This window comes from Podarcis vaucheri (assembly GCF_965113315.1).
Source record: "Podarcis vaucheri genome assembly, chromosome: 14".
Lineage (NCBI taxonomy): Eukaryota > Metazoa > Chordata > Lepidosauria > Squamata > Lacertidae > Podarcis > Podarcis vaucheri.
Window position 1 is genome coordinate 20,369,720 of NC_138752.1, and position 20,369 is coordinate 20,390,088.

The following is a 20,369-nucleotide window of genomic DNA, read 5'->3' on the forward strand; positions in this document are numbered from 1 at the left end:
CCCTGGAAAAGGATAGAGGCATTTGCTTTTGAGCTGCTGTGAGCTGAAGAGTAGCTCCACAGGCGGTTTGTTGGGAGGTTTGGGGAGAGATAGGAAGGAAGGTCCTTTGGGAAGGAGGAGGCTCAGTGAACAGCCATGGTGGCTTGCCTTGCATCTCAATGAGCCCTGGGCTAGGCAGTGAAGGATTGCCAAGAGGGCACTCTCTGAACACCCCACATTCTGTCAAGGGGAAAGTCCATAGATCAGTGGCAGAGCATGTTTTGCATACAGAAGGTCCCTGATTCAGTTCTGGACATCTCCAGGTAGATCTGGGAGAGACCCATGTCTGAAATCCTGCAAAGTTGCTTCAGAGTAGACAACACTTTGCTAGATGCATCGATGCTATGCAAACTCAGAATCAAGCAGTTCCTTATGTTCCTATGTTCAAATCCCAACCATACAGTCTTTGAGGCATCAAACCTTTCTGGTCAATATCTTTCCTATCTAATCAGGACGAGGACATGGCATGCTGTGCAGAAGCCCTTGCCGAGAGGAGGAGGGAAGCATGATATGTCAGCAGGTATCTGAGCCACCATTGAGCAAATTTCAGTGGTAGAGCTTTTGTTTTGCATGCAGGAGGTCCCAGATTCAATCACTTGCATCTCCAGATAGAATCGGGGACATTCTTGCAGGAAATCCTGGAGTTCCACTATCCATCAGTGTAGACAGTATTGAGGTTCATGGACAAAAGGTCTGTCTCAGTATAGGATGGCTTCTTATGTTCAAAGCAGATACAAAAGAGTGTAAATGATACAGATTTGTAATGGATTTAATATTCTCAATGTGTTTCATGGTCCCTTTAGCACCTTCCTCTTTCCCAAATCAACACAGTTGTGTCATTTAATCTAGGATGAGTTTGTATGGTTATTGCTGGACCAAAGGGGCTTTAGATCATCCTTCCCATTTTATTATGGATTTTACAGTTACAGCTCTAAGAGATCTGTGCATAACCGGGAGGAGGTCTTGGAATCCAGGATTGTCCAGAAAGAGGGAACCCCTGTGGCTTATTTTGACTGTGATAGCTGTGTGCTTAGATCAGTTTCCAGAAATGAAGTCATTTGCAGAGTCCATGAAGTGGCATGGGGATTGTAAAAGATTCCAGGGTTGTTCGGAAAGAGGGAACCCATGATTACCATTAGTTTTTAAATCATTATTATTTATTCAACACCATCAATGTGCATGGCTCTGTACAGGGTAAGGTGTAAAGTCAGGTCACTTTACAATCTTAATTTCTGGGAAGTCCAGGAAACCACAGAAGGAACAGGAAAGGAGATGGCAATGGCAACAAAGAGCAAATGAAACCTATCCTCATGTTGGCTTTGTTACAAATTTGAAAGTTATTGCCGACTGATTCAGACGAGCCAGTACATTCAGTTCCTTCATGAGAAATGTCTTTAAAAGACAAATTTGAAAACAAACAAACAAACATAGATGTGTTGGCTACCCAGCCAGATGGGTGGGCTATAAATTATTATTATTATTATTATTATTATTATTATTATTATTATTATTATTACTACCCCAAGCTCCTTCGGGAGGAAGGGGATGCTATGGATTCAATAAATACATACAATTAACATATGGAAAATTTGTTGGCCATCTAAGGTTTATAGCAGGAGTGGGGAGCCTGTGGCCCTTCAGATAACAACATAGGGACTGCAACTCCCATCAACCCCAGCCAGCATGGCCAGTGGGCAGGGATGATGGGACTTGTAGTCCAGCAACATCTGGAGGGCCATGAGTTCCTCAGCCCTGGTGTAGAGGATATCATTCCCCCCCTCCTAGAGTCTCACATTTTCCTTTACGGTCCAGACAGTTATTTTTCTATCTCTATTCCACCATCTATATTCTTCATTACTCACCACCTTTCTGCAGAATTTTTGCAAACTGGAATTATTCCTCCTTAAACATTCCATAGGATACAAAGTATGCTCTTTTTGTATGGTGTTCATGGAACTGAACTGAGGGTGGTAGTTTAGGGATGAATGGCAGCATGGGTAAGGATGAATGACCCAGGCAGAACGGGAGGCTGCCATTTGCAGGGAAAGATCCTGGAGACAGAGATTCATGCTCTCACCTGGTCCTATGAGTAGCCCCACCAAGAGCAACTGTGATGATAAATAACGAAAAGAACTATCAAACACAAATTGATAGTTTATTTTGAACGAGAGGTTTAGTAAAGATCAAGGTGAAGTAAACCACCATTAATGCATGTCTCCTGTGTCATTCAACGCCACTCGTGGGGTGTTGGTTAGCAGGAGGGAGGTCTGTTGTGGTTTGATGGGCTGCAGAAGCATCAGTACATTTCTTGTGATCTTTCTGGGGCAGTTTTGCTTCAACTGGAAAGTCTAAGCACTGTTTGACCCACTGCAAAGCTTTTGTTGGAAGTGAAGCTTACGTGAGTCTGGAAAGGTTAAGGGATACCTAAGTACTGAAGAGAGGGATGGCTTCCTGTAATTCAGGGTTATAATAATGAGGTGAGTATTCAGTATGGTGAAGCTCTGCCATTCACTCTATCAGCTGAATGTGTTTCAATTGCTACTCAGCCCAATTGGCAGGTCAGGAGGCCTTTTGGAGCTGCGTAAATCATATCATGTACCACGGACAGCTCCCAGTTCAGGACTAGGGGTAGGTTTCAGTAGGTTTTCATATGCCTGGAATTTCCTGGGCATATCTAGAATACCGTTGTCCAGTTGGAAATCAGGAAAATTTCGGCAGTGCCATTTTTGCCAATTTCCCATAAAAATAGCTCAACAACTCAGCCCCCCCCCAAAAAAAATGCTCAACAACTTTTCCGTCCAGATTTTCACTGTTTGAAATATGGCAACCCTAGTTTCAGTAGTTTGTCCTGCACTTGCCAGCAATTGCCCCTACCCGGGTTATAATTCCTCACTGGGCCCTCAACCATTACTCTTGCAGTCACATGTACTGTTGGCTTCCAACAGGTGGCTCACAGCTAATACTTACCCACTGCAATTTGGGTAAGTCAATTATTTGCTTCTTCCCATTTTGCAACTGGGGGCAGGGAAGACAACATTTATTTCTAGAGCCCCTTCCTCTGTCCAAAACTCAGCACCTACTTATCTCCAAATTAGGCTGTCCATGGCAAAAGTGTGTGTGTGTGTGTGTGTGTGTGTGTGTGAGAGAGAGAGAGAGAGAGAGAGAGAGAGAGAGAGAGAGAGAGAACACACACACACCATATGCCCAGTCACAATGTATTAGCAATGTGGCTAAAGGAAGCTTCTTAAATGCCTGTTTTTGTGAATTTGACACATGCAATCCATTCCTATATTCCAAACAGGAGCCATTCTCTCCTTGCACACCCCCATTATTCTCCTCCAATTAAAATCTAAAATAAAGAACCCCTCTTTCCCACTGGCAGTCAAGAGATTGTATTCAATCCTAGTCCTACGCACAATAAACCCACTGAAATGAACAAACTTGTTTATTAACTTCAGCAAGTCAGTCTGCTCTGAATAGGACTAGCATCGGACACAATGCAAAGGGAGGGAAATTTATTACACCAGGTCTGGCACTGGTGTAAAGCTGTGCCATCAATAGGGACCTGGCTGTAGACTGAAGAGGTATAGGAGGAGCAAGGAATCTCAGGTTTGTGAACTGAATGCAGCCCTTCAAGGCTTTCTGACTGGCCCTCAGCACTCTCCCCAAGCCACCTACCCTTGCCACCCTAAACCCACATTGGCTCTCCTCTCCATCCTCCTGCCATGCTTTTGACTGGTTGGAATGTGCCCTTGAACTCTGATTACTGTACAGAGGTGTAACTTCCTTTTGTTTTCAAACCCACGCAAGTGGTTTCTGGAAGGTTTCACAGAAGGAAATGTGGGCCTCAGGCTGGGGGGGGGAGTTTCTGACCCCTGAGGCATAGGATACAGCATTAATGTGCTTCTCTCCTTTGCCATATACACCCCCCGACATGACTCCATCCTGTTTCAGCCATTCCATCAGCACATCTGTGCTGGTCCTTCACTTTTGGCATATCTGAGCTGTTCTGCTGGTACATGTGCTGTGGCAGTGACATATCTGGTGTCCTGCTGGCCACAGGGCTTCCATCAAGTCCTTTACAGTTTTAGAAACAGAGATATGAAAGCTAAGAGCTAAAGAACCTAGTTTATGAGTGCAACAATGGAATGTCTAGGCACGCTTTTTTATAACAAGAATACAAAGCCGAAAATGAATGAACTGCAGCTAAAACATTGTTTTCATTTTTCACATGGTCTAGTCCTTCCCCGGCCCACCCCACCCCCCAATCTTCTTAAGAGGGTCTCTTCTCCAGTCTTCAGAGGGTAGCTGGAAGTGGGGAGGCAGAAAAAGTTCCTCCTTTCCTTCCAGCAGTGGCAATTTTAATCTGAAATCTTAGGTGCAGTACTGCACCCAGAGCTCAGAAATTTGCTTTGCACCCTAAGTCATGCTACAATGCTTTGAGGAGCCCATTCATTTAGTATTTGAATCCTGAGTGTCACCGTTGGCAAAAAAAGGAAGAAAATCAAACAATAAATCACCCCTAACATAGTTGTGTGTCCTGGAATTTCTGGGAAATCTGGCCATAATCTTGGGCAAACACTTAGGAGATGGAAAACAAGAAGCCAAGGCTGTAATCAAAGCAGAGGAGATTCTATCCGGGGGAGAAAACAGAATAGGAAAGACGGAGCTCAAATGCCAGCTTTTCTGGTATGAAATGCAAGCTGCAGCAGTAAAGGCTGAGTGATGTTGACTCTACAAGGCCCAGACAACAAAAAATACACAGCAAAAAAAGCAACCTATTCTCCCTCCCTCCCTTTTCTTAAAAAGGCTTCTGGCTGCTATGACCCAAACATTGCCTTTGTGGTTGGGCTTTAGTGATATTGCCGATGTTGAAACATACAGCCCTCAACTCCAGTCTTGGCAGGAGAGAGTGAAGGCAGTATTAATTTTTAAATGCGGATGTCAATCAAATGTAATGTACTTGTCATTCCTTTATACTTGGTATAGCCTATTAAGGATTTACTGGGCAGCTTTATTAAGGCTACATATTTTTATAAAGAAGCCTTACACCCCCTCCCCGTTTTTGTGCTAACTCAGAGCCATTCTGCGGACAAATAGTCACACACACACACACACACACACGAAACACACACATTTTAGGTACCTATTTTGTGAAGACTGCAGCTTGCCCAGTTGCAGACATCATGTGGCTTAAGCACAATCAGGAGACTCCTGTGTAATTAATTGTTTTTTCAACTGTATCACTTCTGATTGCGGGGGATCAATCAAACAGTGGAGACTGGGATGTCAGGGAAAATGGGGCATGGCCTCACTAACCTCAGACAGTTCTCAGGCAGCCCCCACCTCCCTTCCTTCCTACTTACAACCAGCCCCAGAGGCTGCACTGCTGGTCAGTTAAATCTGGTCAGTTAAGTCTCAGTGTTGCCCTACGTAGAACTCAGCAGGGAAGCAGATGGGGATAAAAACAGAGTTAGTTGGATCTGCCTACCAATGGCTCTGAATCGGCCTACTGTTGAGAATCCTTCCTTTCTACCCTACCAGTCCCAATGAGACCCAATGTCTGAATGTACAGTCGTACCTTGGAAGTCAAACGGAAGTTCGAAAACCAAACCGTGGCTCCTGATTGGCTGCAGAAAGCTCCTGCAGCCAATCAAAAGCCATGGAAGCCCTGACGGACGTTTGGGTTCCAAAAGTAGTTCACAAACCGGAACACTCACTTCCGGGTTTGCGGTGTTTGGGAGCCAAAATGTTCGAAAACTAAGCTGTTCGAAAACCAAGGTACAACTGTACTACCATTTTTATTTTTATTTTTAAAAAAGAAAAAAACAAAACTGTTATGTCACAGAGTAAGGTAGGATTGAACTCAAACTGCTAGTGGTGGGGCAGGGAAGAGTTCTTTTCTAGGCAAGAAGCAGGAAAATATTCCACCTGGCAGCATATACTTGTAGACTAGTACTAATACTATTAAAATTACTGTTAACAGTAATATTAATGATGTTTTAATATTGAACTTTTTAATTGTTGTAAACTATCCTAGTACCTTATAGAGAAGAATGAATAATAATAATAATAATAATAATAATAATAATAGGGATAAAAAGAAGGATTAACAGAAGGATCATAATTGTAAAGTAAAAAATAAATTGCATGACTTTGCTGATCATGTAACTCAACATATATCACCTGCTAGTACTTTGCACCAGACCTGGGGGCCAAATGTGCTCCTCTGGGGGCTTGCAACTCTTCCCAAGCCACACCTCTTTTCTCCAGGCTACACCCCTCACTGGCACTACTTTGTACTCCTATTGTTTTTGGCTGGTATTTCCTACTTCCATAGATGGAGGACAGAGAGGGGAGTGTAGAAACTGGCCTCTGGTCAAATATAAAATGTAACATTAATTGCTTTTATTTACGCTTTTGCCTCTGGCCCTGCCTATCAGTTGCATGTGGCCCCCAGAAGGGAATATGGTCCCCAGGTGGAAAACAGTTCCATACCTCTGCTTTTACGTCATTACTCTGACAGCTTATATTTGAGATAGCTCAGCTGTCATTCAGCCAGTTGAGGTATTGCAGATCTACCTCCGTAAGTTCTTTGCCTAGTGTACAGCCATTATCTTCCACATCAGTTGAATATGTTTTCACTTATAGGAGATCCTAACTGCCCAGTCATCAAGGTGAACTGAATTTTGTAGATGTGTACAGACATTTAAATGTGAAGAGAAGTTGACTGCATCCATCTGCCATTGCAAATAGGACATTGTGGCTTGGATTGGCTTTTCTACATACTGTGCATCTTTTGCGGATAAACCCTTTTAGTGTATTCGTTTCATTTTAATGGATTTTTTATTATTGCATATTGAATGTTGGTGTCCTTGTAAATCGCTCTGGGGCTCCTTTTGTGTGAAGCGCTAGATAAATTGAATTAATCTAATCTAGTCGAAATATATGAGGATAAGATGTTTATTTATATAGTATTTAAATACCTTTTTACATATTTTGTTCATTTTTCAATGTTCACTGCAGGTGTGGACCCCAAATCCAGATAACCCCTCCCCCCCAAAAAAAAAGAATGTATGAGGATCTGTGCTTGGCAGAACTGTGCAGTTAAGATCACGTGTAATTTGGATCTTTGTTTTCTGTGAATATTGGGAAGGGCTATAGCTCAGTGGTAGAACATCCATTTTGCATATGGAAAGTCCCAGATTTAATTTCTGGCATCTGCCGGTAAGGCTGGGAATATCTCCAGTCTGAATCTTAGGAGAGCCAAAGCCAGACAGTGTAGAAGATACTCAGCTAGATGGACCAGTGGTCTGACTCTGTTTAAGGCAGCTTCCTATGTAAATTCTGCAACCTTTTGCCATGGCCATGGCCACATGCATCCGGTCAGTTCTAGGCAAATATAATTGATTTGTATTGCACCGATTCCACTGCATTTTGAATGCAGGCACTAAAACATGGCTTGTCATTTGGTTCTCGCAATTCCCACCGGTTCAAGGCTGTCACACTTTCATATGTCATTCCTTTTTTTGCCAATTAATTTTTATTAGTTTTCAAAAAAATAAACAACATTACATCCAATTAAAATGGACTTCCTACCCTGTTTTGCGGTGTTTCCCTTCTTGTTACATCATACTACATACATTACTTCCCAACCCTTTACTTAAAATCATTAATTATTTGTTTCCTTTATCCTTTTCCATCGGCTGTTCATATTTCAGTTACTGCTTGTACTATTACAATCGATAGATCCAATATAATTACTCTTCACATTGCCAGGCTACATGGACATTAGTTTAAAATTATTACAGTGTTCCTTAAAAGAATCCCATCCCCTGGCAACATGCAAACACAAAGTTCCAATTGTTTTATTGTTTTTGGTAAAGCCTTTGATCGCCTTCTCCAAATTCAACTTCCTTGTTATGCAGATCCTCCGGCAACAAGACATACCAAAGCAGACATTGCTCAGCTAATCAGGTAGATCTGCACTTTGTAATGTAAGGGTGAGGTATCCTAGAATGCTCTTGGTAAGGTCTTTCACATGGGGCTGGTACGCCTGGTGCATATTAGGTGGCAAACTGCTCTGATTTAAAGGCTCTTGGGCACCCAGAGCCTAGTGTTTACAAACCCAGGTGCCAACAGCTGGAAGAGCAGCAAATATCTGGATGTCAGAGAAGTAGGGGTACCACCGGGAGATGTTTCCAATAGTGATGAGTTGGCAAGGCTGAGTGTGTGTTGGAGGTAAAACTCTATAACAGGTTCTCTTGCCTTGACTCTCTAGGATCACCTGGTTATTATGACCAGAAGGATTCCTGTCTGTAGCATTTGTGAGGTTCTGTCTTGCAGCCGATGGAACAGGGCAGGGTGAGAAACCTTTCATCCTCCAAATGTTACTGGACTGCAGCTTCTATCATCCCTGACAATTAGTCATGCTAGCTGGGGCCAATGAATACTGGAGTCCCACAGAACCTGGAGAGACCAGAGGTCCACCTTGCTGAATTACCAAATCTATACCTCTCCCACTGGGTCTCTTCTTCAAGCCCTGTGAGTCCAGCACCACTTTTGTATCCATCACTTCTGGCAGGATGAAGCAATTGATTCCAGATGTCCTTGACTCAGTAAATGCTCTTTATAGTCCCTCCTGATTACTTCCTATACTTATATCTGACTCGGGACTGTTTTCCCAATGCAAGTTGCAAAAATATTGCTGTTTGCTACGTCGGTAACTTAAAGCCAACACAGGGATAGCAAACATACCACAGAGAACAATTTCACTTTGCCCTCCGGGAGGCAGACTGGGTTACCTGATAGGTCATTTTCATTTCTGCCACCTTCAACGCCCCATTGGTCCCAATTTCAGAGCCATCTTCAGACCAATCAGATGGCCTCCTTTTCATGCTCCCCCTCACTTTTCTATAAACAACTGACCTGAGCATTCTTGGTTGGGGGGGGAGGTGAAGCAAATAAGGCCTGACACCAGCACAGGCAACCCCAATCTTTGCCTGTCATCCGCATGTAGGATTTCCCTGTGGGGTCTAATCTGCCAATGACAACAAAGCAAGTGATCTTATGGCCTAAACAGCAGCAGTTCTTCTGAAGAGGTGTTCCTCCCCCCACCATCGCTGAAGCTACTGGCTTCTTAGCGGGAGCCAACTACAAGGCTTCTGAAAGAAATCAGAACAGCAGGAGGGTGGAACAATCTCAAATCTCACTCTCTTGTTCAGGTTCTCTACTCCCTGGGAAGTTGCTGCCTGATGTTTAGATAGTTTAAGGGACACTTAAACAAAATAAATCAGAATAGTCATGTAGTACAACTTTCACTGGACTGTACTATAATGGGGGTGGGAGTCATGGATGCATATTAAAAGAAATCTCCCTGCACATACAAAACTAGGATGTGAAGTTAAAGAGTTTTACCCCAGTGTTCTTTGCATTTTTTATGTACATTAAAATGTAAACACCAGTAATCACAATGTTCAATAAAATGATCCCATTAAAACAAGGGGGAAACTGACACAAAGTTTGAGTTTGTTATTAGTGGAAAGACTAGTTCTGCTGTCCCTCATTCCCCACCCTACCCCACACAATAGGCCTACACTTAAGAACATAAGAGCCTGCCAGAGCAGGCCACTGACCCATCTAATCTAGTATCTAGTTCCCACAGTGGCCAAACAGATCTCTGTGGGAAATTTGAGCACAGTAACACTCTCCCATCCTGTAGTTTCCAGCAACAGGTATTCAGAAGCTTTACTGCCTTTAACTTCTGGAGGTAGAACATAAGCATTGTGGCTAGTAAACACTGATAGCCTTCTCCTCCGAGAATTTGCTTAATCCACTTTTGAAACCATCCCAGTTGGTGACCATCTCTGCCTCTGGGTTGGAGTGAGTTCCACAGTTTAACTATATGCTATTGTGAACCATGCTCTTCTTGTCAAACATCCAGTCTCATGGCGCCTTCTTGCCTGATGATCAGACATTTCAAACCAAGCGAAAGTCTTAATGTGAGGTGAATCCCAAGACCACAAACAGTTTGGACTTCAAACTGCGAGGAAATTGGTGCTGAATGAATCGGCGCGCAAAGCAGAAAACTTTCATTTCCTGCAGACAGGATGGAATTGACTGTTATATTAAGACTTCAGAAGGAGCACTACCCTGGAGTAATTTCACCGCTGTCAGGCAGTGTTGACATCTAGATTAACCTCTGTGCAGTGAATTTTACAGCAGAGCTCATTGTGATGCTTTGGTGAGGTGTGTGGGGGGTGAGGGGTGGTCTCTTGCAACTCTTACCTGGAGCCATGGGAGTTCCATTCTCCCAATCCCCCAGAAATTAAAGGTCATAGGAAGTTGTCCCAGGAGTGGGCAAAGCTGACCTTACCCAAGTAAGGTCTCGCTGAACTGACACTGTTTGCTCTGCTGAACTTACAGGCAGTTTAGCTTGTTCCGTCCCTTCCATCCCATTTAATCCCCTCAAGGTGTTGTAAATCAAGATGGTGAAATATTCTTTGCTACTGACAAGTGCTTCTCAGTGTGCATATAAAGAGAACCCAGACGAACATTGCTGAAAGAAGCAGGGCAACCACGGGAGTGACAATTGGCTTATCTCTCTGAGGGTAAAGGACTTCATCTCTGAAAGCTAGTTGAGCCTAGGGCTCAAGCTTTTTAAAGTGAAGCAACCTGACTTGAAATCCCTGGGCTGACATACAGTTATCTCTAATTTCCTTGCAGGTTGCTGAATGCTGTGATATGATTTTTAGCTAAAAACACACACACACACAAAACCCCGTAACAAAATGCATCTAAAATACACATTTTAAGATTAAAATGCATACAAAATAAGTGCTTTGTGAGAAAAATTAAATAATGTGAATTTCATGCTTTTAAAAATAAATCACAAATAGATAACAGAAACTTAATGGAACAGATTTACTAATGAGCATGTGTGAAACTGACATGGAATGAGCTGCCCTACTCTAGTTGTGTGGTGCCTATTCCTTTATTTCTGTTTCTATTTTTGCCTCCCTCTGCCATACTGCCACACTGCCACTGGCATTGCATATTTTAGAATGCAGTTTCTGCAATGAATATTTTACTTTTTCCCTGCACATTCCATGCATGCTGTTACGTTGGCTTAATAGAACATTATTTTCCCCACTGAAAAGTGCTACAACTGTGACCTTTTGTAAGTAGTATAATTTAGATCTAAATTATCATTGAGCAGCGCAAGTGCTTTATTGTTAATGCTGCAACAGGTAGCCCTTCATTTTGATTTAGAACTAATCCTTTTCAGGAGCTGCTCTGAAACATTTTCCACCCCGTTGAAAAAAACTCTCCTCTGCACCTTCAATACCATTCCCCTCCCCTCTTTTAGTAGCAGCCTTCAACTTGACAGGGTGGTTCTAGCTAATCAGGGATCACATAGTGCTATGATAACTTTAGGTCAGATTTTATTACATGCTAGTATTGCTGAAGGCAAACTAGGCTGATTTAGAGTAAGGGCAGTGCTTCCTTGACTGGTTGCATGGGTGACATAGCCAAGCAACAATGGATGTGAAAGGAAACAAACTTTTTCAGCATGACCCCTAAATATGAACTTTTGTCCTTTCCTGAGCATTCCTAGAAAAATAGACAAAAGGGGGGGCTGCCTTTTGCTGCTTATTAAAATATTTGTGAAACACACCGTTTCCCTTTTCTTCTTAGAAAAGGAAGAATAATTATGTTAATTATTACCCATAATTAACAGAATGGGGCAACTTATTGTGCCTGTGTTCTCTACTTTTCATCATAGGTTCAGAGCTCATGTTCTCATGACTGCTGCTTGTTCAAGGCACCAACCTGAAGTTCACAATCTGTGGTTTTTGCCCCAGGAATGGGAATTCTCAGTATGTCAGCCATGTCTTCCTCCAACTTAACACTTTTCATGTCCACTTCCCAGGTCACCCTGGTTCTTGCCCTTGGTTGCATGAAGCATTGCCCACAAGCATGAATAGTAATACTTCCTACCCACTTTAATTTGTTCAGCTGAGTTGAATGTGTCTTTCAAAGGGAATAAAGAAATGGTACATATTAATTGCAACCCCAGTTTGAACTTGAAACCAGAGCTTCTGGTGCCTTTGCTCACCACCTAAGCTGTACATATGCAAAGTGTGTTGTTAGTAGCAGTCCATTTCCCCCAATACTGTCCTTCTTCCAAGGAGCTTGAACCAGTGTATATGGTCATACCACCACCACCATTTTATCTTCACCAAAACCCTGAGAGGTGTCTGAAAGCAACTGGCTGGCCTAACAACAGACAGTGAACTTCATAGCTGTGTAAGAATTTGAACTGTGCCCCCTGCAATCCTTATTGAGTATTCTGTCCACTGTACCATAATAGTTGTGGCAGCATCCTCTTCTGACAGTGGCCAACCAGATGCCTGTGGGAACCCTGTAAGCGGGATAGAAGCATAACAGCACTCTTCCCAGGTGTGATTCCCAGCAGCTGGTATTCAGTACTTTGCTTGCTGACAATTTAAAAAGAACCCCAATGTTCGATTTGATCATTTTTTGAACTTTGGTGAGCAGTAGGAGGTAGAGGTATCTGTAGTGAAATCCCCAACACACACATAAACACACACACACCCCACAGCTCCCTCCTGTTTTAACCAAATTGTACCTTCTATAGCCTCCTAAAATTCTAATAAGAGGGACATCAGATATTGTAAGAGGTTGAGTCGCACTTTCCCTGTCTAGCTGGAGCACTGCCTGTGCCTGGCGTTTTCTGCAAGCCATAACACCTTGAACCATAGAGGAGAAAAGGTTTCACATATAAGCCTACTTCACAGGCTGCAACCCTGGGGTTTTGCAAAGCTGTTGATTCGCCAGTCACCAAAGAACAAAATACCAAACACAAGCTAACAGCCTCATTTAAAAGGTAATCGGCATTGCATTTTCCTGAGACATCTGTGCACTAATGTTCAGCAAATCAGATTTCCTCTCTCCTTGAATTATTGATGCTGTAAAATGTCATAGCACACAAGTTTCCTCCTGCTGAAGCCAATCTATGGGTTTTGGAGTCATTGTAGAGGAGCTGTTATTATTCCCCCACCCCATCCCATTCATTGAAGTCCATGGCTGGCTTTTGTATTCTTTGTGAGCACAAAGTGGCTTGACCATAAAAAATCTGCCACTGAGTTGTAAGTATTTCTGCTTGAAATCTCTTTTCAGATCCAGCAGTGTTTCCAGGAAATTTAATCTGAGAAATCTCAGGACTCGTTACAAAGAGATAAAAATATGATGGCTCAGATTTAGTTGTACAAATAGCCTTGCTATGCATCTTTTGCCATCTCTAAAGTGCCTTTGCAATGGGTGAGTTTGTAGGATTGATAAATCTGAGAGAGGGAGGGAGGGGGAGAGGAAGGGAGGGAGGGAGAGCGAGAGAGCGAGAGAGCACTACCTGGAATGACACCAGGGAGAGACTGGACGATCTAGGTCCCATATAGACACCATGCAATCTTTGTTCCTGCATCAAACTGGAATGTGATCTTATTTTCAGGATCTTTTAAAAGTCTCATTGAGAGTTTCTTGTGGCTCTGAAGTGGGATATAGTGACTATGGTCTGAACTATATATGCACATAAAGGAGTTGTAGAACCCTGAAATGGTAGGGTGGAATGTGACCTTTCAGACTAAAGTCATGGAATATCATTTTAAAATGCATAAAGATGGATAGTCGATATAGATACATATAGATAGATGATATAGATGATAGATAGATAGATAGCATGGTATAACTTTTGGAACTTCCTCTCATTGCATATCTGACACATACCACCTTTGCAGTCTTTTAGGCACCCATTTAATACATTCCCTTTTCCAATCACCTTTAAAGCGAAACATCCCAAAATGAAATGAAATTATTTATATAAAGGAAAATATTCAATAGGTGCCAACGAGACAGTAGATAGACACCTGCCTGATTATAATGATAGGGGGTTCTAATGGCAGGGAGGGCCAAACTTTTGGCGGCCATTGGGGACGGTGGAAATGTCTGTCCCTTTTGCCTTTCTCTGCTGTGGTCAGTTGGGTTTGGTGTTGACAGTCTCAGTAGTTCCCCTTTTGGTAGTTGCTGTTTTCTTTCTGTGAAGCCACCGCTATGCAATGCTTGCATCTTATAGAAGGGGCTTCCTAGAAAAGTGGGAGGGCGACCATGTATCACTGTGGTTGTTATTTGTTGGGTGACCTATTGATTTTCCTATGAGCCTTTCCTTGATATACCTCAGTCTATATTCATCCATTCTAGCTTGCCAATGAAGATGGTTGGGAAAGGCCGTATTGTACTTTCTTCTTCTTCTTCTTCTTCTTCTTCTTCTTCTTCTTCTTCTTCTTCTTCTTCTTCTTCTTCTTCTTCCCTTTAGACTTGGATATATTTATTCATATATTTATTGCATTTGTATCCCACCTTTTTCTCCAAGGAACTCAAGTGTCTATCACTCCTAATTTAATCACCACAACATCCCTGTGAAGGAGATTTGAACTGAGAAACAAGTCACCCTGTGAGCTTCATGGCTGAGTGAACTCTGGTCTCTCCCAGGTCCTAGTCTGACTCTCTAACCATTATATCACACTAACCCATTTAATGATGCAGCCCAAGTCTTTCATGTTGCTCTCATTCTGCTCCCTGGTGTGTGTATCTCCAAGAGTTTCCCAGCTTGTCCTCTTTAGCTGTGTTTTCAGCTTTTATGCTTCCCCTTCCAGCTTTCATTTTATTGCTTCTTCTGATACCACACATTTCAGTTGGCTGTAAACTGATTTTCTTCTGCCTTGCACATTTATTCCAACCAAAACAACTCTCCTCCTCCACCACAGTTGCCGTCTCAGTCACTCTTCCTCCTTTGTCATTTTAAATTATATTGACTAATGCTAGTTCAGGTATTTATGCATAGGGTCACCTTGCTTCATTGCTTGCCAAGAACAGTCTCACACTTCCTTCTGTATCCTTTCCATCTTCCTATGTCTCTTTTTGTTCCATGCTACGATGTTATCTCTCACTTTGTGGTTGCTCGGTTTCCTTGATGTCTTTATCTGAAGGGCATTTCAACGTCTAAATAAATGATATGCACATGCTGTACTTTATACTTTCCCTTCCTCTCTCAAGACATTCTGATACAGTGGAGCATTTCTAAAGCATCCATGCATAATATGCAAAGCCTCCCATAGTGCCCAAGTAAAGAACGAATGTCATGCTCAAGCCATGCCGTGTGAAAGATGTGCCTAATTAGCGCAGCGAGCCTTCCTTGGTTATGGACAATGAATGAGCAAAAAGCCCATTATAGGAGCCCAACCTGGCACTTTCACACGTTAAAGGTCAATTAGTGCTAATGGACAGAACTACTACATAAACCTTTTAGACTTGCAAGTGTTGCTCTAATTTCAAAAAGGGTTTCTTAAAACTGAAGTGATATGTACGGGGGATCAGTGAAGTCTTCTTCCTTACCCATTTTTGCACATGCAAGCTGATGTCCCACCAAACCAGTTTACAAAATCACAATTGCTAGACATTGAAGACATCCATACCGTGCAAATAGGAGCACACACATATCAGTGCATCTTAGCCAAAACAGGAACACTGATTGCCTTTTGTAGTGTTTCTGTTCAGGGTTCTATCTGGCTGGCCACACCCCCTTCTAGCATACTGCAGTTTTCCATTTCTCCTCCAATAGATGGCCAGCATTCCTTAGTCACTGAACATGCTGAGTCCTCAATGTGATATTTTGAATGTGTCCCATATGTCCCTCCTTCAATCGTTTTGTACTTCTGCAAACCTTAGCTGATACCTCCCTGTTCTGTGTAGATGACGTTACTTTATCTACATAAGGATCCACACTGAGAGAACGGGCTTGTTATTAGTATATAACAACATGGTACCCCTGCCCCAGCTGTTGTAGGACTACAATTTCCATCATCCGTATGCTGCCTGGGATGGATGGGATTTAAAGTCCAACAACATCTGGACATGTTGCTGTATAAGATAGTACCATATTACCCTTGTTATATAGGATCGAAGTTCTGGGGTACCTTTCAAAATATGCTTCACAGCCTCCTGATATTCCTTTGCAAGAACCACACATGGTGGCTTGTTACCATTTTACAGACAGTTGACTTGAAGCTAGATCTTCCACAAAGTCCATGTTGCTTAGCAACATTTTCCATGGGAGCAAGCTGGCCATGTCTCTGAGACTGTGAGTGAGGTGGGAAAACAGCCGACTAAGAGTGCTGCTGCTTCTAAAACTTGTAGAGTCCTTGCATCTCCAAAAAGTGCCTGCCTAAGGGCAGTAAGGGGGGGAGGGTGTTCATTGGAAGCCAAGCAACCAGGTTGTTTCAATGACCTGCCTGCACCTAGATTTTTGCAACATGGCAAGCACAGCTGCAGGGTGATTCTGTATTCATCGCTGGGAAGACTCCAGCACTGGAAACATCAGTTCCAGACAGCTCTGCTTAAAAATGGCCATTGAAGTAAACATTATCAGAGGCAGGCTGTCATGCACCATCTGTGGGTAATGGCTGAGCCTTCGCTCTGTCAGACAGGTTTGTTCTGATCTCAGGTTTCAAAGGCAGCATGTTCCTGAGACCATTTAATTGGGTGCGGGCATGTTCAGCACCATGGACAGTGGTCCCCCTGCTTAATTAAATGAAACTACAATCACATTCCATATTTCCTTTGCAAAGGCTCTTAATTGTTGTAAGCATTGGTGGCTGCCTGCCCAGATGTGTATGATTTCTTTAGGTGGTTCATTGTGTGACACTCTTTCACTCTTATTTAACCTTTGCTTGCTTTTGAAAACCAGGGTTATGTGCGCTAGATCTGTTCTGCACACACAAAAATTGAAAGTAAGAAAGTCCAATTCATCCAAATGGTCCAGTTGAACAGGGTGCTCCATACATTTTGGGAGTGACTTACTTATTCATTATTTCACACTGAAAGCTGGATGCTAGGGACAATTGGCTAGAAAGTTTTAATACAGTGATGCTTGCATTTAAAACAATATGCTTGCATTTCCTGACTAATCAGTACTAAAACAATTTCTATAGCTTTTGACTGCATTCCTATCTAAAAAGAAGATTCATGGGAAACAAAATTCAAACCATGCATAAATATAGTTATTATTGTTCTGGCGGTAACTTTATATATCATTTTTGTGGAGGGAAAAACAAGGATGGGAACTGTTGAGTTTTAGGACCCTGGTGGAACCCAGCTCCACCAGGGTGACTGGTAAATAGACACTGAAATTTACATAGTTCAAGGAATAGCAGTGAAAGACTTTCACAAAAGCCTGAGACAGCAGCAAGCTAGTTCTCAATGTAAGCTAGTCAAGGAGAAAGCATGTAAATCAGAAGTAGGCAATGTGGTGCTGTCCAGATGCTGCTGGAATACAACTTCCATAAACTCTGACCACTCACCGTGGTGGGTAGGGCTGATGGAAGGTGGAAGGCACCAGGTTGGATAGTCCTGGTGCAAAACAATTGCTAAAGATACTGCAGACCAATTTGTTACACTGAGGCTCTCACATAGTGGACTGCTCAGGGCCAAATTAGATATGCCACCTTTCATTAATCACATGTCTGCCCTCCTCCCATGTTAAATAGGAAATGCCCTGGGAAGCAGTGTTAAGCCCTCTCCCTAGCTTTAACATTCTTCAATCTATTGCTCCAAACTTTTGGCTCTTAATTATGCTCACTTCCAGTATTGGGACTAGGTTGGAGGGGGGGAATTAAGGTGTCATGTAGTGGTATGGGATAGTTAAGTGGCCATCCCATTTCAAAATTAAAAGCAGATACCCTTACCTCCTATTTATTTCTGTATGGGGCAGAGATGTGATTAAGCAAACAAAGGTCCCAGGGTCCTCTCTATCTGACTCTTGGGACTCTCACTTGCCAACACACACTCCTCTCTCCAGGGGAAACCTTCATCAACCCTGCCCTGTGCCCTCCTTAAGTGCTTCTCTCTGTCTGGAATGTGTGCTTGAACTGTGACAATGCCCCTTGACTTGCCTGGAGAGTTGTATGGGTGTGTAGAGCCCTTTGAGTTTCATGTGGCTGGAATGCAGTCAATAGGATCACATCCAGTGCTCTGCCCACTTTTACCCCCTGCCCATAGAAAGTCATCCATGACCAAATGTGGCTCTTAGCTTGGAAAATGTTTCCCATTCTGCCCCAAGGGAAAGCTGAGTGTGAGGAAGGGGTCAGAGAAGCTGACGGGAGGGTGGACTTGTGTTTCCCTGTGCCTCAGTCCTCCCTTCCAAACTTTTAATCCACAAAGTGTTTTTCCTTCATTAACTTGTGCCCCAAATACAACTATTCCTACAAGATAGATTGGTATCAACCACACCTTTAAATATCAGAAGCTTAAACCTAGGAACAACAACTTGCCAAGGCTCAGTTTTGAGACTTACCCAGGCCCAATGCTGTGGGCTGAATGCCTTTAAATCAGCACGAGTTTCCCTCTGAAACATATCCCTGCTTTATTTTTCCATGTAACCTGCAATTTTAGACTCTATAACTCTGGTAAACCTCTTGTAAGATACAATTTTCAAGGCTCCCTTGTGTTTGCATCCCTAGGAATATAGTTTCAGTGTTAAATGAAGCAAGAACTAGCTAGTTAAAATGATGAAGACTGGCTGACATTGCTGAAATTATTATTTCAGTAGTCAAAAACGGCTCCTGTGGTCTCAAACTGGAGTCCATCACCCTGAGGGATAAGCAAGCTACTTGCATGTCCTCATGGAGGATGCATTTACATAAGGCTGGATACCCTAATCCTTCCTCTCATTTTAGGTATGCCAATGTGAAGCTATACCCTGTTATTGGGAGAAACTGAGGTTTTTAAAAAATGAATAGGATAGGATAGGATAGGATAGGATAGGATAGGATAAGCTTATGCCTGAACATAAATAGTGACCACAGCATCACTTTTCATGTGTTCTGTTTAATTAAAAACATGGGAGAGGCAGCAGAGATTAGCTATCTTTCACGCATGCACACAAAACACCCTTCTTGCTGCCTTCTTGCTCAAGGAAAAGGGTGGCAGCTCAGTGGCACAAATCCAGAAGGTCCCAGGTTCAATCTCAAGACTCTCCAGCTTGGACTGGGAAGGTCTACTGTCTGGAACCATGGGCAGCTAGTGCCAGTCAGTGTAGACAATGTGATGGGTTCTAAAATGTGGAGGGTGACTCCACAGATCCAAAAGGGTTTCCTACTGCTGAAGTTCACCTTCCATGAATTGGAAGGCAATGGGGATTATGGGGAGGAGGCACTTTTGTACCAGCTGTGCCACTTCATGGAGAATGCCTGAAGATGGCTAGAATCTGCTTTGTAGTACTAGTGTTCAAACAAGAAAATAAGCAGATAGATGGCAAGGAAACAGAATGCAACAACCTCCATGCCTAGTATGTCTTCCTGCAATTTGACCACTTGGGACTGAATAACCAGGAAAGCCAGAGAAGGGCTGTAGCTTGGTGGTAGAGCTTCTGTTTTGCATTCAGAAGGTCCTGAGTTCAATTTCCAGCATCCCCAGGTAGGGATGCTGGGAGAAAACCCTGCCTGAACCCCAGAGAGTTGCTGCTGGTCCGTTTGTATATGATCTGGAGTTAGATGGACCAGTGGCCTTACTTGTTATTTTTATAATGCACTCTCACACACATGATGCTAAAGTTCCAACCTCTTTGCACATCTTAGTATCAAGACTATCCCATCATCCACTCACCAGATGCTCAGTCTCATGAGTGGATGAGAGGGAGGAATATCTGCCTCATTCCCACACAAGCCCTCCAGGATGGACTTGCCAAGCTCTGAGAAGATGCTCCACAAGGAGGAAGAGGCCAAGAATTGATCAGTTCATTAAATTAAACTGCCACCACCAAATTGCAAAGGGTCTTTGGGACATGAAATCAGAGTCTCTCTGTGTGTGTAGATGGATGCCATTCCATTGATTAATCACCCGCCTCTCCAACTGCCATTTGAGCATTGCTTTGGTTTTGCTAGTGATCAAGAGATGGCGAAGCTGTGGGCTCTTGGCATCAGGGCTTTCATTTTTGTTCTTTTTGCTTATTTAAATATTGAACTATTGTAAGTTGCTGTGATTTCAAAAGCACAATTATTTCCTAAAAACAATGAAGTGACTTGGCAGGGTGAGTTCTTATATTTTCAGTGGCGTATAGGGTGCAGGGAGAGGGATTTATGATAAGAAATGCCTGGGAAATTAGAAGGAGCCTTCTGGCTGGCCAAAAGCCTAATAACTACACATTGTGTTAATGAAATGATTAGCAATTACATTGTGGGTTACAACAACAATTAAAT